We start from the raw sequence: 23,205 nt of genomic DNA, 5'->3' as shown, positions 1-23,205 counted from the left end.
TAACAACTGAAGTGAATGAATTTTTGCTTCAGACCATTTTCAGAATCTCTTGGGTATCAATTTACTATTAACTGAAAATCCCTCCTGTATAAAATGGGTGATTCTTTAGACATTTTACCTATATTAATCAAAATGTCTTAGGCAACCAAACAATACATCAAACAGAAACCATGTTCACATGCAATTTTTACAAGTCAAAGAGTTTCTCTACAGGATTTATTATTATTATTATTATTATTAATAATAATAATAATAATTTTATTCTGTGAGCTCTCTGAGAGAAAAAAATGGTTTGACACTTTTGGTAAATATATGCATCTTTCAATCCATCTGTACTTTCACTGCACTGAATGACTTCCAAGAACATGGACAGTAAAAAAAGAAAAGTTGATTGAGAAGTGAATGATATAACAGGGCTGAATAACCTGAATTTTGTAATAGGTACTATCTGAAAAATTCTTTCAAGTTCAGATACTGACAACTTTCATTTATGCCTCCTCTATGCATAGCTAACTTACAAGTAAGCTCCATCTGTAACATATTCAGAAGAATAGTGTTAAAGCCTGAACAATTTGCAATACCTTTTCAAAACTTAGATATTACTCACTGGTTCCTTCTTTCAATTATTAATGTGGTTTGTTTAGTTACAAATGATATTAGAACAAAAAGAATGAAGCAATTTTTAATATCATTATCATCCTAGAATAGAGCAAACCCAACAATTCCAGTTTTCCTAATATTATTATTTCCCCAAAAGTTCAAAAGAGAAACACACTTTCATAGCAGATGCTTAAAGTAGAAAGTAATCCATGATGAGTAATAATTACAGAACACTGATACTCACAGAAGCTGATAATTGAAGAGAGTTCTGAATTTGCATCTGAGTCTTAAAGTGAATTTTCCCTGAAGTGTTTCAGGGACACTTCTTGAGGGAAAATAAACTCATGGCCCATTTACAAGATAGCATATAAACTTGTAGTCTTCACTGATATAAGTAACACTTACTCTTCTTCAGCTGTTGGCTGTTTTTGTTTTGGTTTGGGTTTATTTATTTATTTATTTATTTATTTATTTATTTTTAATTCTTGCCCAATTCATTCAAAAATATTTTCAAGTAAAACATGTTAATAACTGAGCTTCCTCATCCTATGAGAAATTATGTAACAACTCTGGGAAACCCAGATAGCAAAAAAAGTTTCAGAGTTGAAGGAGAGTTAAATTTGAATCATCAGAGATATCTTTAAATAAAATTAATGAGCACAAGACTATTAAGCACTCCAAAGGGATATTTTTCTTTGATATGAATCATTCTGGAAAACAACTAATTTTAAAACTAAACAAGGCCTAACAAAGTGAGATGAGTTAGGCAACTATCCCATTGAAGAAAGACTCCAGGTGTCTGTTCTTGATCTCGATGCACCTGTGTACTGCTAATTTCATCTAAGCAGAAAATGAAGAGAACGAGTCTATGCATACTGAATATCAGAGTGAGTCATAATAGTTCCATTATATACTCAGGTTATATTAGCAGGAAGGATTTGTCATGCAATTACAGAATGGCTCAGTGCAAACAAATATGTTTGTTGTTTTTAGATCTGCCTGAATCTGATTAGCTCAGAGATCAAGAAGCAGGAACTGGTTCATACCGAAGAATGTTAGGACAGGCACTGAGAAGATCTAAAAGTAGAATGGCATGTGCAAAGCTATTACAAAGGAATGGGTTGACAATAGGAATAGAATTATATATTTGAGACTTAGAAGACTTAAAATCCAGCATATCTTCTCAAGTAAGAGTCTGAGTTACAACATCCCTTAAACACAGACATTACTTACACATCTATAGAGAGATCTACCTAAATAAAAATTGCACCACAGTGATTAAATTACATCGTAGTGCAGTGTCACACATTCACAACTGACAGAGAAAAGGAGGGAAAGAAGGAATAAAGGAAGGAATGAGTAGGACTGCTATGGAGAACTGAGTAATAGAATCATATTCTCTTGTAATTTTAGGTGAACAATTTTCTGCCTTCTGCAAATTACTGAGATGAACCATTTTCAATCTCCCCTGACATCAGCTGGGAGTTTATTTAACTTTCTGATGAAAGCAAAATTTCTAATAGAACATGCTAAGATCCTGCACATCACCTGGACCTCCCCACTTTTTATTTCATTTTTAACACAGCTAATCATTCTTCCCCCTTCCACTCATAGTCTTCCCTGCCACTCCCTCTGAAAGAAATACCCAAATCCTGAAATCTCTCTCAAAAAGCATAGAACATATTTCCTTGCAGAGATTCACTCTACTTATCCTCATTAGTAAGGCAGATCCCCAGATACCAATACTGTCTGCAGCACATTCATTTTTACATATACAGAGTCTCATTCATATTCATATTTGTATTTTTATATAGCGCTTAATATATATTCACAGAATCATCACATTATAGAATGGCTTGGGATGGAAAAGACTTTAAAGGTCGTTTAGTTCCCATCTCCGTGCCATGGGCAGGGTTGCTTAATGCCTCATCTAACTTGGCCTTGAACCCCTCAGAGACAGGGCATCCACAGCTTCTCTAGGCAGCCTGTGCCAGCGCCTCACCACCCTTTCAGGGAAAACCTTTCTCCTCATATTTAGTTTAAAACTCCTTTCTTTTAGTTTAAAATCATTCCCCCTTGTCCTGTCACCATCAGACTGTGTAAAAAGTTGATTTCCCTCCTGTATATAAGCTCTCCTCAAGTACTGGAAGGCCACAGTGACGTCTTCTCAGAGCTTTCTCTTCTCCAGGCTGAACAAGTCCAGATCCCTCAATTTTTATTCATAAGAGAGATGCTATAGGTTCATAGGTTCATAAGGTTGGAAAGGACCAACAAGATCATCTAGTCCAACCATCCTCCTGTCACTATCCCTACCCAACTACTAAATCAAATCCCTTAGCACCTCATCTAAACGCTTCTTGAACAGCGCTAGGGATGGTGCCTCACCCACCTCCCTAGGCAGGCCATTCCAGTGCCTGACCACTCTTTCAGAGAAAAAATGTTTCCTCAGGTCTAATCTAAATCTTCCCCGGCGCAACTTGTGGCCATTCCCTCTCGTCCTGTCATTATTTATCAGGGAGAAGAGGCCCACCCCCTCCTCACCACAGCCCCCCTTCAGGAAGTGGTAGAGTGCAATAAGGTCTCCTCTGAGCCTCCTCTTCTCCAGACTAAACAATCCCAGCTCCCTCAGCCGCTCCTCATAAGACTTGTGCTCCAGGCCCCTCACCAGTTTTGTTGCCCTTCTCTGAACACGCTCCAGGGCCTCAATGTCCTTCTTGTAGTGAGGGGCCCAAAACTGAACACAGTACTCGAGGTGCAGCTGTACCAGAGCTGAGTACAGGGGGATGATCACCTCCCTGCTCCTGCTGGCTACACTATTTCTAATACAGGCCAGGATGCCTTTGGCCTTCTTGGCCACCTGGGCACACTGCCGGCTCATGTTAAGCCGAGCATCAACCAACACCCCCAGGTCCTTTTCCTCTCTACATTCTTCAAGCCATTCTGCCCCAAGCCTATAGCATTGCATGGGGTTATTGTGGCCAAAGTGCAGGACCCGGCACTTGGTCTTATCGAACCTCATCCCATTGAGCTCAGCCCAGCTGTTCAGCCTATCCAGATCCCTCTGAAGGGCCTCCCTACCCTCAGGCAGTTTGACACATCCTTCCAACTTGGTGTCATCTGCAAACTTACTGAGGGTACACTCAATTCCCTCGTCTAGGTCGTTAATAAAGATATTAAACAAGATGGACCCCAAAACTGACCCCTGGGGGACACCACTCATAACAGGACGCCAGCTGGACTTAACTCCATTAACCACTACCCTCTGGGCACGGCCCTCCAGCCAGTTCTCCACCCAGAGAAGAGTGAACCTGTACACACCATGGGCTGCCAGTTTCCTCAGGAGAATAAAGCCCTCTGATCATCTGTGTGGCCCTTTTCTGGACCTGCTCCAACAGCTCCACATCTTTCCCATGGTGCAGACCCCAGGCCTGGATGCAGTACTGCAAATGGGGCTTCATGAGGGCAGAGCAGAGGGGGACAATCCCTTCTCTCACCGTGCTGCCACTCCTGTTTTGTTGCAGACCAGGATATGGTTTTCCTTCTGGGCTTCAAGCACATCCTGTTGCCTTGCATAAAGCTTTTCATCCATCAGAACCACCAAGTCCTCCGCATGGCTGCTCTCAATGAATTATTTTCACAGGTCTGCATCTGGGACATACCCATCACAAGTTCAAGACCTTGCACTTGGCCTTTTTGAATCCCAGTAGGTTCTCATGGGCTCACATTTCAAGCTTTTCCAAGTACCTCTGGATGGCATCCCTTCCTCCTACTGCCTTAACTGCACTACTTGGTGCTATCTGCAAACCTACTGAGGGTCCACTCAATCCTACTAGCCACGTCGTTGATAAAAAAGTTGAATAGTGCTGGACCCCCAGGAGAACCTCATACATGGCTAGCATTCATGTGGACATGGAGCCACTGGCAACAACACTCTGGCTATGACCATCCAACAGATTCTTTATTCACTAAATGGCTCACCCATCAAATCCATATCTTTCCAATTTAGAGATAAGAATGTGATGCGGGACCATATCAAAGACCTTGAAGAAGTCCAGGTAGATTTCATCAACTGGTCTTCTTTTATCTATTGGTGCTGTCCCTCCATCATACAAGGCTACCATATTAGTCAGGCACAGTCTGCCTTTGTTGAAGCCGTGGCTGTCACAAATCACCTCCTTACCTCACAAGTGTCTTCATTTATCTACCAGAAGGATGTGAGTTCTGTTCCTTGATCTTACCAGGCACAGAGGTGAGGTTTACTAACCTATAATTTCTTGGATCTTTCTTTCTCCTTTCTTGAAAATGAGAGTGATGTTGACCTTTTTCCAGCATATGAGAAGATATATATTTCCCTATATATATTATTTAATCCATTATGATAATAAATTAATTATAGCAATAAGTATACACTTTATATATATATATATATATATATATGTATACTATACATATGCAAACCTTTGAATTGGGAAAGTACTATGAATTGTTGGTTGAACATTCACCATCCTCATCTATACCTACAAGTATCTAATTTGTTTTATTACATTGTATATTCTTTTCTTCTTCAAATGTTGTCATGATTTATTCTCATTTAGAAGGAAGTAAAGCCCCTTTGGGACATTTTCTTCTGAATGCAATGCATATTCTAAAATGTCAATGGTTGAATCTATTATGGTGTAGTCTGCATACTTTAATCAAGACTGAAAGTTTTAATTAAACTGCTGAAGGCATCCCATTAACATTTATTTTCTTTTATAAGGACTCTATCAGAAATTAAGAAAATAAAATAATTAAAAAAAAAGGTAAAGTATGCAATTCATTGATAAGAAGAAGGAAGGTATTCTTTGCTTTCTTAAACACAGTCAAAACTGAACATTATCACTACGAAACAACAATGTAATTCATTTTCTTTCATGGCAAGGAAGAGAAAATCATACGCTTGATACTGTTAATTATAACATGTTTGCACTGCATGACTGTACTAACAATAACAAGACCTTTAAATGAATTTATCTTCCCTATCCATTTCCACTATTTCTATCTTCTGGCATTCAGTACAGGGAGTGGGTAGCCTCATGCGGTTGGGAACTGTGCATCTGAACAAATACAGCTGTAAGAACAGCATGTGTCTTGCCCTATTTAAGCTCACCTTGAACAATGTCAAGGCAGGGGATTTTAGTTTGGGAAATGGAGCATCAAATATAAGGCCTCTTCAGATCTCTGCTTTTGGAAGGAAAGGGGCTATTATAAAACGTTCACATTTTGCAGAATATGTTGTCCTTTTAAATTGATTAAAAAAAATAAATCAGAAAGACTTAGCCATCATCTACCAAGTCAGATATTGTCCTCATTTTAGAAGTCTGGCATAATTTTTCATACAGATTTATTTTAGATCTAAATGTTCTAGTAATGAATGTTACTTCAGTCATGATTTCAGAGGAAGTTGAATAATATTCTTTATTATTTCATGAAATAAAAACTTATACGGAATAAATGATCTTATTTTGATTGTATGTACTTTTGGGCCAGATATCATAATTTCCCTTGTGTTTTCTGTAAGAATGAGCTAATTAGCCCCAGTGTTCCTGATTTCTTTCTTTACTTATTCTCTTTGATATTTGCTTGGATATGTAATATTTCTCTCTTTGGTCTGAAGGTACTATTTTCATATTGTTACTGCTACAAGCTTTTCCTCATTCTTTCTCTATCATAGATGGCAACACTATAAGGATAAGAAAAATAATCTATATGTGATCAGTAATGGCTATAAAGTTACAGTTGAAAAATATATGAGAAGTAGGACTTACATCACGCTCAAAGGATAATAGACAATTTGGCTGAAGTTGCACTTAATATCGGATAAGAACTGTTCACAGGCATGCTCAAATGTGAAAATAAATACATTACATTTAAAAAAGCAAAACCATCCCAAAATAGATAAGATACGTGAGTACAGCTTCAAAAATTGTCTTGTCTAATACATGAATTACATGAAATTTAAGCTCCAAGATAAAAAAATAATATTTCAAATATTGCTTTACGTGGATTTGAAGTACCGTAAAAACTGAGGGAGTTCAATATTGCAACTATTCTTCAAAATTTCTACTTCTCTAAAAGGCAAGAAACAATTCAGTCATGAAAAGATAAGTGTCATGTATCTTGCATTTGTCAAGCCTAAACATTCCAGTGCTTTATTCTTCTAAAAGTTTTGAGCCACTAGGTTTCAATGCAAAATTATTTCCTCATAAATTTAATAAACAAACAAATAGATAATAAAATAAGACTCAGAAATTGTTTTCTTTTTTAAATGTCCAGAAAAAGTTTTTGTTTTTGTTTTTTCAAAAGCTGTTTGAAGCTGTGACCCTGATTTCACACCCTTTACTATTTAAACTGTCATTAAAATCTATGTCTCCATTCCCTAAGAAAAAGTGAGAATGCAAGGACAGATATACTCTCAAGCTTCCTCTAGAGGCTGTGGCATTTTTCATACAAAATTTAAAAGATTAGTTGTCAGGGTAGGAGGGGAGAAGAAAGGTTACTATCTACACTGTGAATTACAGCAGATGATGGGGACGACGAATTCCTGGGTTGAACTCAAAAAAAAAAAAAGGTACACAAATAATAGAAAACATGAAGGAAAAAAAAGTGAAGTAACAGGGAACTTTTCTTAAATGTTGTCTCCCTCTCTTCTTTTTTTTTCCCTTCAAATAGAACCAGTTTTCCAGCTCAGACTGACAACAGCAAGACACACAGTACTTGGGAGCAGAGCAAGTGCTTATGTAACAACATATTTACAGCTGTTTTTATCTGGAACGCAGGTGTCCCCTTTTGATATTTTCTGGCTAGACAGCCAGCATAATAATTTTTGGAGTTCATCCACACCTATTTCATAAAGAGGTACATCTTCACTGTCACTAATTACAGTAATCATCTTCCTCCATAACAAGCCAAAAGCTTGTTTGAGAGCAATTTTCTTTTACTCTTGACTCTGAGTCCAACACTGACTATACTGTCCAAAACTTTTTCCATTTGAAATGTCTAAATACTTAATCTGACATAAGCAGAACAAGTAATAGTATTTGCTTCAAGATATACCTATGTTTCTTGATGTAGTCAACAATACCAAATTGAACTGTGAAGCAGAAGAAAGAACTACATTTTGAGCTGTTCTACTGGTTGTAAGATATGCTGTAATACCATGTTTACAAAAAAATCCATCTATTGCTTAAGTGCCTCAGAAAGGACAGCTTTACCAGCAAGAATGTTAAAAGAAGCCCTCAATATTGTTTCAGTTTTAAATAACGAAAAGGGACAGCAGGAGTGGGAGCAACTGTTTACACAGGTTGATAGTGATAGGGCAAGGGGGAATGGTTTTAAACTAAGACAGGGAGGATTTAGGTTAGATGTTAAGAGGAAGTTGTTCCAGTGTTCATCCCTTAATGAAAAGGTAGTCCAGAGAGGTTGTGGACGCCCCATCCCTGGAAGCATTCAAGGAAAGGCTGGATGTGGCTCTGGGCAGCCTACTCTAGTTGGGTCCACCCCACAGCAGGGGGGTTGAAACTAGATGACCTCTGAGGTCCTTTTCAACCCAGGCTGCTCTACGATTCTATGACTAAAAATGTCAGCTATACCTAAAATTGATTTTTATGTGTGCCAAAAGTGCACTAATCTATTTTTAATTAAATTCCAACAGGTAATTATGGGAACCAAAGAAAGAAAGAAAGGAACAAGCAAAAAACATGAGCTGATAAAAAAATAAAAATAAATAAATAATGATACAATGGCATTTAACATCTGAATTCAGCATACAGAAGCATGTCAAAAGTTAGATACTATCAAGAAAAATTAAAATAACAGTACTAATAAAAAAGATTACAATTAATTTTCACAGAATTTACTGAAATTTTCAGAACAGAGACATTTATTCTATCTTGGAGACAACATATCCAAAGTCATGTTAAACTGATTCTATTCTATGCTTTACCAGTTTAAGACTTTAAAATTATTTACATCTATGCAAACAAAAAATTTCCAAATAGTATTGGAATTTATTCTTGTCTGTCACTCATTAGACAGACAGCATCAGAAAAGTATGATTTCACTTAGACATGTAAATATCAATGCAAAAGTCTGAACTAGTCACTCCCACTCCCTTTAGTAACTACAGAATAAACATCTTTGAATGTCTGTGATTAGACCAGACAAACTGACACTCTCTCTATACCCTTAACACTTTACAAATGAAGGAATTATGTTTCAAAACTAAATGTGATTGTCTTAAGATTATGCCATTAAGCAGTGCACTTCTCACAAATTAAGAGAGTTCAACTGAAGTGACATTTTGTTGCACTAGAGTGCAGGGTCCACATATCTTTTTTATATTCTTTACTGATAATACCAAAAGTCAAAATGTTAAACTCATTAGCTTGTAATGGAACTTCAGTTGTTGTTCTCTACCTCTCAAGGATAAATTTGAATTAAATAAATAAATTAAAGAAAAAAAAAAAGGAAAAGTAGAAGCAATTTATTGGGAACAGATTCTGATTAGAGAATAGCCCTGGAACATGACAAATGGAAATTGGGCAGCCAATAATGTACAGCATGTTTAAGAACTATCTGTATAATAAGGAAGTACTGAGGAGATGATTTGTTACCTTGTATGGCAGCTTTTGATATATTTTGCAAACACCAAAATGTTGTTTTTAGAGATGAGTTGCTCCTCATCAGTCCTCCCCCCTTTAATACACACATACACGCACATTAATAAAAAATAATTAATAGTGGGAAGAATTAATTCAAATGTAGCATTTTACATACCGTGTATACACATGGGATGATTTTAAGAAAATCAGTTCAGATTGTGCTTAAGAACACATCACTGCCACTGTAGTTAGAAAAAGACAGAATATTTATAAGGTAATTCTTCTGGTTATTAGGAATGTAATTATGAGAACAATATTAATAGAAGAAAGTAGTTTCAAAACCATTCAGAAAACAACCACACAAAGATTTTATGATATTACAGGATTAAAACAGAAAAAGGTTAACAGATTGCAGTTGAACAGGTTAGGTTTTGCTTAGGGAACATCCTTTTTTCTCTCCCATAATCCTCTGACAGCATTTTTGGAACCTTCAAGACTGCAGCATGACAATATAGAATTGTTCATTTAACAAATGTACAAGTGGGATTCTGGCTTATCTAAACTGATGTTGTCCAAGCAGGAATTAATACAGAATAGTCAATATAGTTATATTTTTAATTACGCAATGATCTGTTTTGTCATAAGCAGACTGTTTCATTGCAGATTATTATATTGCCAGCCTGTTTAGCATAATGCCCTCTGTCCTGTCAAATGCTGTGGCATGAAATGAAATAGTATTCTCTAAAAAGTTTTGGAGATTTCACTGGTTTCCCTGTTGCAAAAATTGACAGACTGGTAAATAACTCCTACACGTCACTTTCTTCTGTGAACTTTTTACACCTGAAACGTTATCTGTTCTCTTGTTCATTTGGAGATATGTGTTGCTGCACAACATCTACTAGATGCAGTACCAAATTATTTTCTCTCTACTTCGGAGTGATATTTAATAAAATTAACAAAATTTAAAAGGTAGACGATATGGAAAAATATATCTCAAATACCATATGAAAAAAAACAGAGAGTAATTAAAGCCAAACGTGTAAAGAATTTTTCTCAGAACTAGAGTGTTTCCCTCTGGTGATAAGAAAATTTCACAGAAGCAACAAGTTCTGAATTTGAATTTCTACAACTGGCAGTGATAACTTTTCACAGTGACATACAAATATCTCAGCCACATTAGTTAACTGAAACTCATGACACTATCCCCTTCAAATCCAGGAAGGGATCAAATCTGATCATTTTAAAAGTAAAGGAAAGAAATGGTGGATCTGATGTTCCAGAACACAGATTTTGCCTGAGCTTACAAGAGAAATAATTGTCAAAATAATAAAAAAAGTTTTCCAACAGCTTGTAGAAAAAGTTACTGTTGTATAACTATCCCACATACTTTTGTTTGCAAGTTATTGTTTTAACCTTTATTATCCATGGAAACTGGCATACAAATCCATAGTTTAACTACTGATGTTTTTCAGAAAGAAAGAAACCTTTAATCTTTGCAATAACAAAATCTTTGCTTAACAGACCAAAGATTTTATTTCTACTTCATTAGGTGTACCAATTTTGGGACATTTTCATATCTCTGTCTCAGTTGGTCAAATATCGGCTTTTCTGTACATTGTGTTTTGAAACTGAATCTAGCTTTCCAATCAGAGTAAATCATAACTACTTTAACTTTCCACTTCTTCTTTAACTAGGGATAACACAGACTTTTATCGCTTCAGATAATCAAATTTTTTTTTTCTCCAGCAAAAGTTCATGCAGAGCTGTAAAGTTTGACTCATATTACTCCATGAGTTTTACTATTTTTACCTCAACAAGAAGGAATTTTTCTAATGCTACATAACTCTGTGATTAGACCTAACAAACTGACTTCATTGCCAAAGCACTACTGCACAGAGCATTTCAATGCATTACATACAAAGCAGGAGTTTTTCTCTCTCCTATTCCCTAATATCATTAATTATGAAATCTTTACAGCACAGATTTCCGAATACACGGACATAGAATCTTTTCTTTCTCTTTCTCTTAAAACAAAAATCATTTTTCCACACTGCATGAGATTTTTTTGGGTACAATGTATGCAGAAATCTGGAGGAACTGAGTCTGGAAGCTTTTTATGTAGTTGGTTGAATAGTAAAATATTATCTGAAACCAAAGAACTATAAAGTGCTTAAAATCTCAATTATGCATTCTCTCTCTGAAGCTTTTTCTGTCATGATGTTGTTTGGCTTTCAGCTATATTGCTGTTTGTTTTTTTCCAGGACTGCTTGAGATGAAGGTGTATGCATGAGTGTTATTTTTGATCCTTGAATCACTGGTGAAAGGGGGTGCAAAACCCTGGAAATTACTGCTTAAAACAAACAAACAAAAAAAGCCTGTTAAGTTAGCTATCAAATTCCTATTTGTGCTGAGGTGAAAGTGCTCATACCTTTATTAAATGATTTTTGGGTAGGTGAGCAGAATTGGAAGCAATTTTCCTCATTCCACTCAAGCATATTTCCTTACTCTAATCTCTGTATAACAAAAAATATGTTGTATAATTTGTGGCTATTAGTATTTGTACTCCCTTCACAGTCAGAGCACCCACACTATCTAGCTCATTACTGAAAATTGCTACAGAATGCCTTCAGTGTGAAAGGTGTTATTATTGTATCACATACTCCTCTAGTCTGCTTTTCAACTTCTTTATTAAAACAGTATTTTGGGCTAACAGATTCTCCAATAACAAATCACCTATACATTTTACTCTGAAAATTCTAAATAATTTGTTACAGCCAAGGAAGTTTAAGGCTGCTTAGAATACTACCATTGCTTCTAATGAGATGTTTAACGCAACATTGGATTCAGGATTACAAAATATTATTTTAGTCAACTACTTCCAGTGACAGAAGCTTCTGATATTCTGTGGTGAAACAGAACAACATGACTGTTGGTAACATTGCACATGAGTACTCTTTGTACGTAGATTCAAAATTATTTTTTTGCATGCATAGCAGATTGAAATATTTGTTTGATAGATTTCCATTAAAAGATATGTATGCAGACTTTGTAATAAACATTGTATAAACATACAATTTCAAGAGTATGGATAAGAACCTGATGCCTTGCTCTTACATTTTGGAATCTAATCAGATGTGCAGGCTTAATGTAGGGGTCTCCAGAGAGGCAGACACAAAGACTTGCCTACAAGAAATTAAAACAAGAAGTTCAGGACACAGAAATGCGAGGCATATTTAACCATTAATTTGTTTGGTGTAATACTGCTCGTGGTAGACAAGAAAAAGTTAACTATGCTGAAGGAAATAATGCCAGAGACTGCATTGCCTGTGTCCATTGTCAAAAAGTAAATGCTTTAAAACCATTTACAAAATATCAAAGATATTTTAAAATAATCTGAAAAAGATTATACCAAAACCAGAAAATCTGTAGTAATTTATAGCATCTCTTAATATTCCAAAATCAATCCTTAAATATCTTGGATGACATTTGCATTTAATGACTCATCATAAACATTTTACAACCTCTGGAGGTTTTTTTTTTTTTTTTTTCCTTGTATATCTACAGCAAAGAGATCAATTTGGTTCAAAATTAACTGAGTAGTCTACATACAAGTGCAGAAAATGAAGTACTTACAATATTTAATTGCTTAATAAAACACAAATATGATACCACAAATGAAGATCTGTTCACAGTGGAATACACAGAACTTCTTAATCTTGCAGGTAACCAGGCAAATCAGCTGCAGTGACCTGCCACATATTTTCTGTTATAGTATTAACCCTGTTCGAGTCAGCAGTCAGCACTATGGCTAAATGAAATCACTTGCTATGCAACTCACTCCTCCATCACTCTCAGGAATAAACCTCTGTAACCTGGAATAAACCTAGCATTTCAACAGGAAATCCAGTCATTGCCTGGGCTGACCTTGCAGGCCTTGCCATTGTTATTTGCTGTTGTGATGCCATCTTACACACTGAATCAGACGGACAAATCTGTAATCCCAAGGTACAGGCTGCCCAGAATCTCATACTACAAGAATAAATGGAACGTACTAGCAGCCTGCTCTCTGAGTTCTTGGTGATGGTGAAAAAATATGAAAAGTAATTGTATAGCATCTATTTCAGGTTAAATGCTTCCTTCTAAGCAATTCTTCAAAATCAGGTCATACTAAATTTTCACTTTTATTGAATGATCTCCAATCCCTTAAAACTTTAGAACATTTGAATTTTACAACAGAGTGTTTCATACTTATCTGTCCTGTGGTCCACAGATATGATGAGGGTATAAGAAATAAAATAATTGTCAGTTAACTATATCAACCCAGAATGAACGGACTGTGCACAGTGTGAACAGCTGAAGATTACACTAAACAAATGGAGCTGGGCATGGATTTGTATCACTATGGACTTTTGAGTCTGCAGAAATTCGCATCATGTGTTGCAACAAAATCACTCTTTAAGCTGTTTACAGCTTAAAGGGAAAGAGGGCATTGGAGTGAAAAAGATCAAAACTAGATATGTAACAATAACATATTCATTTAGGCTTCAGGGAACCATCTCTGATTTTTGTCTACTAAATTGAAGGTAATAACTCTGAATACCGACTTCCTTCCAGAGGAACTACAATGGCTGTGGGTAGGGAAATCCTGTTTTGCTCAGAATCAGTCTTTTGTTTAATTCTAACTTATTTTGATGACAAGAAAAAGGATCATTTTTTAGGAAAATATAATATTCAAAGGGAAAGCTTCTTTTTTATTGATCTGGCATTTCATAATAAAAAAATAGACCATTAGCAAAGTCATAGTCATTTCTTGGAAAACCTTTCTTCAATCTTTTGTTTCAGCTGAAAGCTTTGCTATAATTAAGTGATTTGTTTGACAAGATAAAATTCTTGAAATTAGTATTGCATTTGCATTTCTATTATTTATTCTGATTACATGTTATCTTGTAAACATATTGCTTAAATTACCATACTTATTTTTTCCTACTGTTTATTTTGAATGCATACGATTTTCTCCTTGCAGATATATCTGGAACTTTAACAAGTAACATTTAAAAATCTGGGGTTTTTTAACTTTGATTCTCAATTCAATTTAGAAATCAACATTTGCACACGTCTCTGACTCAGCATTCAGAATCCATTTGCCAAATCCTGATACACTGTTTATTTTAAGGCTCATCCTGGAGTAAAAGAGTTTCTGAATGCTTAATTCTGGAGCATATAAAACAAAAATTCTAAAAACAGTTAAATGCTTGCCCCTTCTGACCATCACTTGAAAATTGACTGTTGTCAGGATCAAACACAAACAAATCCAGGTGGTAAGCCACATTATGATGTACTGCTTACCGTACAACCCACCTCAGGTTAGAATATCAACAAATGTAAGCACATAATTAAAAAAAATAAAAGGAAACAACACAGTTATGTATATTTCCTAATATATAATGTTGCTAAGTTTGCAAAAATCAATTGCATGAGAAGAATTAACTGAAACTCCAGTGAAAACAACTGTCATGGTTTCAGGTGATGTTGACATGGTGGTAACCACATTGTTCCTCTACTGCAAAGAATGTTTTCTCCCTTGAAAGCGAGAAGGGCAGAGCACATACCCTTCCAGGGTCTTTTCAATTAAACCTGTATTTACCTTGTACATCAATCAAGAGTCCAGAATTTGGACTGTTGAATTTTCATACTTTTGTTAGGAAGCACGTCACTTCAGGCATAATGGACAACAGCATAAGTGGAGGAACTCTGCTAATTTTTTGTATATCTGTTCTTGTGAAAGATGGACACCTGTGTATTTTAAAAGAAGCTATTGCATTACAACATCATTTTATTCACAGGGTTCAAAGCATACACAGTGCACATCTTGCATACTGCATTTCACAAAGCACTTATATTTCAAACTCTGAGCAGAGAACAAATCCTAATGAGGCAGAAATGTAAGGAAGACACGAATGCATAATGCTTTTTCCTTAAATAAGAATACTGTCTCCTAGTTGAGAGAGGTCTTGCCAGCTCTTTGAGTACCCTGGGAGGAATCCTATTGGGCCCCATAGACTTAAATGTGCCCAGATGCAGCAGTATATGCCACGCAAGCTCAGTGTTGGCTGGGAGTTTGCCTGTTTGTCTCAGATCAAGGGGAAGATATCAAAGATCTCTTTCCCAAGTAAAACCATCAGCTGAACTAATCACATTTGTACAGAAATTATCTTTCTAAAATATTTATTTACAAAATTTTCTGGAGAATAATCAGCATAATGCACAATAAAGACATATGAGAGCAAAACAGGAGGCAGCCTCACTTGAATCCTGACAAAGGAAATTTAAATATCTTATCATCATTTACTATTTCCTTAGGAAAATGATACAATTATATATGTGTAATAAAGTTTATCTAAATTATTAAATGTATACGAAGAAAATTTCTTAAACTGCTTGAAACATCAGTGAGTTAAAATTATCTATTAACAGAGAGAATATAATTCAGGTAACTTTCTACATTTATTGATTCTTCTTTTATGATGCAAGAACAGCTTTTTTTTCCTACCTGTTTTCTGATAGATTTGATAGATTTTTCTCCTAACCATTCAGATAACTGCAAATTTCTCTCCACTTAAATAAACAATTTTGTTCGGTTGATTTTCAAGATATTTTTTAACTTTTAAAAATATTAAGTTAACTGCTAAATAATATATGTGGCAGAATTTTCTCTCCAATATTCTAGTAGAGCTTAGAGGGAAGTAGAGCTCCTGTGATTAAATTTGCTTGTAAGAGGATAATGCACTGTAAATCAGCAGTGATAATGGTCTATTACAATTAAAGGACAAGAATTAAATGACCATTTTATGAGAAAACATTTCAAAAGCCATGAAAACTAATCTCATTAAAAGAATAAATGTAAAAGTAGAGCTGTATATGCCAAAAGTTTCACTTGGTTATATAGTCAATATACAAGAGCATCTGTGAAAATGGACTGCGATGCCAAGATAAATGCAGACTTCAAAGGATTTACTGACATATTATAACACATATTCATGCAAGTTGCATTAATTCCTAAAATAAAATTTAAATTTAATATTTAAATGAAATCTCTGAGCCATAAAACATTATTTGAAACAAATAAATCCAGAATCATAAATCAATTTATCTGCTCTTATGATTATTTTTAAGCTAGACTAAATCAGTGACTGTGAAGTGTTGCAACATGATTACATAAAGTGAGATCACATTATCATATAATAAGAGATGTGTTCTTTGCTTATTTTTCTTTAGGAGCCATGTTCGATATATTTGCTATAAATACCAAATAGCTTTTGGGTCTCTGCTTGGCAGAAACTATTTAAAATATCAGAACCAAGTCAGAGAAGGTTATCTGTGAGAAAGCAAATAGGAGTGAACCAATAACAAAAATACAGACTTCACACATTGCGCGCAATTAATTATTAGTTCTGTTATTGCCAACAAGACTCACATAGTTTTAAATCTATGACTTCATGAGAGACAATTCTCCTGTGTGGCAGAATGTGCTCTATTAGTATCCTTACTGATTTTCATCCTTTTCCTATTCTTATTTTCTATAAAGCAAATATATATGATGTTCTGAAAAGGTTTTGAATCTTTATTATCAGGTATGGACAAAAGCTCCTAAAAGGAAATACTTGTAATTGCTAATTTACTTGGCATTTTGTGCTTAAAATAATTGCATTATATAGAGGACAACTTTTGTACTATGTTGAACTGCAGGGTCACCCATCTTTGTAAAATAAATTATGCTTATATGTGAACTACCAGGATAATTGGATAATCATTCTTCCTGCAATAATACTAAAATACTGGAGTAATAAAACACTCTCATTTAAAATATCCCAATTTAATGTACAGTAACATACAAGATAATTATTAATAAGTGTAAACAAACTGGGCTTATATATACCTCTCTCTACATCTGTTTTTTTCCCTTTAGATTTAAAGATTGTGTCATTTCTCGCTATAATACAATCCAACATCACTCTGTTCTGTGGAGTAATTTTTTTCTTTATTGTCAGTTTAAGTGAGATGTTACTGCTCTACAAATCCTCCCAAGTCTCCAGGTGAACATTATCATAACTGCCAAAAGCTTTTTCTGTGATTTTAGTGGCATCAATAATATCACTAGCAAATCAAAGGTAATCTGTGAAATTCTTCTCAATGGTTTGTTCTTCCTTGAAGATTAATAGATCACTTTAATTTGCTATCTTAACTTCTCTTGTAAAGTTTGAAAGTTGTGATTCTAGTCAGAAAAGTTCAACTGAATTGTTTCATATTATTTAGCTCAACCTAATTTCTTCCATACACGGAACTTAAAGTGCTTTACAGTTGAACATAAGCAATGAAAATGGATCTCTACAATAAATTGAGTACCTTTAACCTCAAAGAAAGAGAAAGACAGGTGATTTTTGAAGACTGAGTAGTGTTAGAGGAATATGGATAATAATTAGACAAAGGAATTGGTAAAAGATGGAGATGTGAGGAAAAAACGTAGAAAAATTAAAAATAAGACATAGATTGGGAACACACAGCTCAGCTATACTAAGTGGTCATCTTTTACTCTTCATAGTGCTACTGGAAAGTAGATAAGAAAATGCCAGGTAAGAAAACAGTAATGCGTGCATTATAATGCATTGCTCTATGGATATATATATATATTTTTCCAATAGAGTTCATAAGAATGCATCTGAAAGAAGGATGAATAGCAATATTTACCTCAAAACTGTAACTTCTGTAGAACTGACATACAAAATTCTCTCTACTCATTGTATCCCATCATGCAACAAAGCCATCAAGTTCTTAGAATTTATTTCAATATTGAAACACGTTAAGGAAAAAAAAAAGGTCTCAACAACTGTAGAAGAAAAATGATTCTTATTTTTAACATCTGAAGGTAAATACTAAAATAACACAAAACAATAAAAGCATCTACTGGAAAAAATGTCAGAAAATAAACACAATTTGGAAACTAGACTATGAAAAGAGAAAAAATGGGAAAAAGAAATCAGATTCTGAGAGTATGTTTAGGGAGTGAAAGATTTGTCACAGTATTCTGAGAAAGATGCAAAGATCGGTGAGGAGTGATTTGGAATTTCTATTACGGATTCTGAAATCAGTAAAGTTTAGCAAAAAATTAGAATACATATTGCTATGTGACATTCACTAAAAATTAACTCATTCTCATATTGCTATTCACATTTGAGAAATTACTTCCAAACACTTCTGTATATTATTAAAACCTTCTAATAGACTGGATGCTAGACTAAAAGTCATTGATAATTCCTTCCTTACAGTTATCCAGGAATAAACCAAACCTTACTAAGACTCTCAGGATTTGACCATTTATTTTTTAAAAATTAACTCTTCAGAGAGACAGTTTTGAATCAAAGTCCCAGCTCTATGCTGCTCTAACATTTCTAAATATTGACTTGAATTTTGCCACCGGACTTACTGTAATTGCTTCTAAATCCTGAATATAGTTTTGAGTATTAGTTGAAATCTTAAACAGCTGAATTCTTTTATTCATTTATAATGTAAGAAGAAATACAAGAGCCAGCAGGATGTGGTAACATGGAGAACACATGGCTTGCACATAGAATGAGTGTACTAGCTAATTACACTGTTGTTTTCCTTTTCTACATCCTTTACTGTGATGCCTGAGTTTACTAGTCACCTACTGTACCTTTGAGTTATGGCTATAGAGAAAGAAACCTCTGAGATCTCAGTCAAGTGAAGTGTCATGCTCTCTTAGCACTGAAGACCTCAAAAACATGCTGTTTGATTTCTCTGAGAGGAAGAGGTCTTATCCATACATGTTGAAAGAAACAACAAAGAAATGTTATACTATTTGAAGATGTACTGAAACAGTTATTCCTGGACGTTGTGTTTATTACCATATATACTTTCATTTGTTTATTTAATGAAATGCATCTTAAGCAAATCTGTTTCTAGTAGTTCTATTGCTTTTTCTCTTTTTACAAGATGAGTAATAGTTGCAGCAACTGTAAGTGTTTGTACTGGAAGCACATATATTCATTAGAGCGAGCAACACTAAGTGACATAAGTGTGAAATATAATGCAGACAGCTCAGACTTACCACAGAGTTTAAAACATAGACAAGCCTTCTAGAAAATACAATAAATAGAAATCAAAGTTAACTCATGTGCCCATCAATCTTTACATACATTACAAACTAGGTAGAATATAACTAACATAATTTGGCAGAAAAGTGACAGTAAAAATAGTGACATAAAATTTCAGTGCCAAATAGATTTAAAATCTATACTTTAGAAATAATCTTTCTAAGACATTACACGCTAAAACAATTGCTGTTGCTAGAAAGTGTCCCTATTATTACTTGGATCCTCAAGATACAAGCTCAATTCATAAATTATTGTTTGAATAGTTCTTAAATGAATGTACTTTGAAGTGGATTAATTTGTCAGAAAGAAAACATGGAATTAACAAGCTACTACGATTTAAAGAACATAAGTTAGCACTATTTGAAAACAGTCAGAGCATTTCCTCATTATAGATTCCATTTTGGGTGTAAAAGACTAAAGAAAACATCAGGAACTGAAAGAAGGAAAACAGCTGTGATTTTAACTGCTCCTTGGATTTAGAAATTACATTATTTAAAAACTAAGCTGTAACATTCTGTAACACAAGAACTGAGCCAAAATACACAATGGGACAAAGGTTTTGCTAGGAAAGTATGTCAAAATTATTATTCAATCATCAAGTAGCTCTAACCTTTAAAAGAAGAGGAAATGAGAAAAGATAATGCTTTCGATGTGTTGTAACTGAACACGATCACAAGTCATTACGTTTAGTGCATGTCTAAAAAGAAATAGTATGAATGTATTTTAACCTTAGAATTACTGTGGTTCAAGTAAACCATGGAAAACAAAGGAAGGATTTTCCTTTAAACTCCTTCCTGTTTTAGGACATCACAAAAAGTTACCTTCCTTTATTAGTATCCCTAAAGCAACTCCAAAATGTTTCTTTTCAACTCAGCATTTCCTATAACTGCCTTTCTCTTAGAGTTCACACATCAAAAAGAAGGGGAAAAGGAAAACGGGAAGGAAAGGTGAAGGAGAAAGAGAAGGAAAATGAAAGGGAAAAGGATAAAAAGGAAAATGAAAAGAACAAAGGCAAGGTTTTCACTTTCCTCCTGTTGTTTCACTGAAATATTTAAAGAATAATGAAATATTTGTCCCTGGGAAGCAAACACATACCTGTGTATGTAAATGTTCACTCTGCAACCTTCACTACGATCTCTCTATAACCCAGGCAACAGCATCATGTTAGAAATCATATAGTAATACCTGAAAAAAGATTTGCAGAAAATATTTAACAGTCACCACATTTCTGCAGGCAAGCTACTTGTAGACATAGAGTAGTTACGAAGTTAATGAACAAATTAAAAAACTGTAGGGAAAAAGGTTTTGTTTTTTATAGATTGTTGTGGTTGGCTTTTTGAAACACTTCGACAATATATTAGAGTGCCCAGAACAAAAAAAATCTAAAATTGATAAAATAGTGTTTTCACAGAACACGTAAGTGACGTACGTAAGTGACGGGGATTCCAAGTACACTGAAGATATAAGTAAATGATTGGCTCCTGTTTAATAAAGACAAATACTCTTCGGTCTCCCGGTTTTAATTACAGTAAGGGGAAAACAAACAAAATGTATTTGCATACTATAAAATTCTGGAGAAAAATTATGGACCAGCCTTTACAACATTAGAAAAACTTTTAGCTGTCTAGAGATTTAATTTGAAAGCTGATTAAGTCTGATTACTACTATAAAATATTTGCAGAAATAGTGATATTCCATATTTTCTTCTGTGCTTTTACAGCTTGAATGAGTTGATCATGAAAATGTAGATACTCATGTGAAAACTGAGACATTTTCTCTCAGTATCTTTTTAAAACTGTATTAAAAGAGCAATGCCAAACAACAAAAAATACTTATAATATCCTTAACAATTTTTCTTTCTGTCTTCAGTAAAAAAAATTGGAACTAAGTCCCAAAATCTCTGCATGTATTTTTTATTATTATTATTTTCTTTTATTTTATTATTATTATTTTTTATTATTTTTAATCAGACACGATCAAAGAATAGAAATGTCATATATTATGTATGAATTATTATAGTTTTATTATTCCACCATAACTTCAAAAAGCAAGTAATTTAATGTGTAAAGACATTATCAGCAGTCTCCTTAGAGTACACCATCATTTGAAAACAAAATTGACTTAATGGGATCGATGAAAGATAGAGTTTCCAATTAGGGAGGAGGTAGTCATTAAAAAGCGGGCTGGTGAAATTTAGACTCTTCTGGAATAGCAGCATTCAGCACACAGTGTTTCTGTTTAAATTCAATGTGAAATAAAAGAAACAGATGGAGGTAGTAATTCAGGTCAATATGCATATAGAAGCTGTATGACGTTTTGGCAAATGTGTAAAACTTTCAACTGTGCTGACTGCCTGTAACTGTCATAAGAAATGACAGAAAACACGGACAATCCCCAGAAATGAATAATCCACAGCTACAAAAATATCCATCGATAGTTATCTGCACCTTTAAATATCAGGAGGAACATTGAAATGTCTCAGATATTCCATAAAAAAAAAAAAAAAGAAAAAACTACTTTCTACTTTACAGGGTTTGCCTCTCTGAATGTAGCTACACACCTCAGAAGCAGCTGACTATAGTAAGGAGCCACAGGTTGCATCTTTTGGCTGTTGCTGCTTTCTGGTATGATGTTTCCACCATCAGAATTGCTATGCTGGGTAAAGCACAGTCTATCTCAACATCCACCAAAATACTGGAGGCAGATAGAGGGCCAAAACCTCCCCCTAGTCCTCCTGAAACATAAATATTGATCACTCCATGGCAGAAGTTTGAGATATCCAGAGGGTTAAGGTGTCTCTGCCCCATATTTCCTTAAAATAAAACAGTCAAATTACAGTCTCTGAAGGAAAGTTTTGTTAGAACATGAAAGAAAGAATGAAACAATTATCTAAAATAGTCTTCCCTTAAGGTCAGCTATGTCAGACAGACTTTGGGAGTGATAAACTGATACAGGGAACTCCCTGTATCCTCATGGAGTACCTCATTTCCCCTATATTTTCATGGCTTATGGAGATAAATCCACCCCAACTGTTTGCTGGTTCTCTCACTTTGGTGACTTGACTGTCTGTTTAGTCCTTCCTGCCATCAGAAACTCCTGTCAACTCCATTGCACTACTCTCTCACAGTTTGTATTTTTTAGTTCTGAAAAATTACCAGATTTTGTTGGCTTTGTTGTTTTTTGTCACTGAGGCTTTGCTTCTTTTCACTTTTTTTTAACGACAAAAAATAAGTCAACTGGAAGGAAAACAAACAGATAAAATTAGGGGCTAATTATATAAATAAAATTCCATTTAATATCAAAAGCAAAAAGGAAACATAAACTTTAAAGCAAATCTGTCAGTCTTTCACTACAGGGTGCCACTTAACTATGTGATCTTTTACCACCATATTTGATTCCTTATCTGTGCTTGCAATTATCTTTCCCAAGAGACAGCACCAGTTTCCCTATTCTCAGCAAAACTAATTCTCAGCTAAATCACTGTTCTTGTAGCATATCAAATGCTAAAAGCGTGGATCTACAAGGGTTGTTCCAAAAGTAATGCCATCTATTTTATTGTATTTGTGGTATGACAGCAACAGTGTGTCACCTCCACTGGTACAGATTTTTACAAGTACAGCATGCAGTCTCTTGTTCATCACTGGTAAAAAAGCATAGCTAATAGTGATTACAATACTGAAAAATAGGATTTTGTAACTGAGAATTTGCTCTATCAAACAGTATTATCACGCTCTTTGTATCTATTGCAGTTTTCACGGAAATAATAGGAGGCATTACTTTTGGAGCAACCT

This window comes from Cyrtonyx montezumae, unplaced genomic scaffold, assembly GCF_038088225.1.
Source record: "Cyrtonyx montezumae isolate F1298 unplaced genomic scaffold, pur_monq_1.0 scaffold_18, whole genome shotgun sequence".
NCBI lineage: Eukaryota > Metazoa > Chordata > Aves > Galliformes > Odontophoridae > Cyrtonyx > Cyrtonyx montezumae.
Note: the sequence above shows the minus strand (reverse complement) of the source record.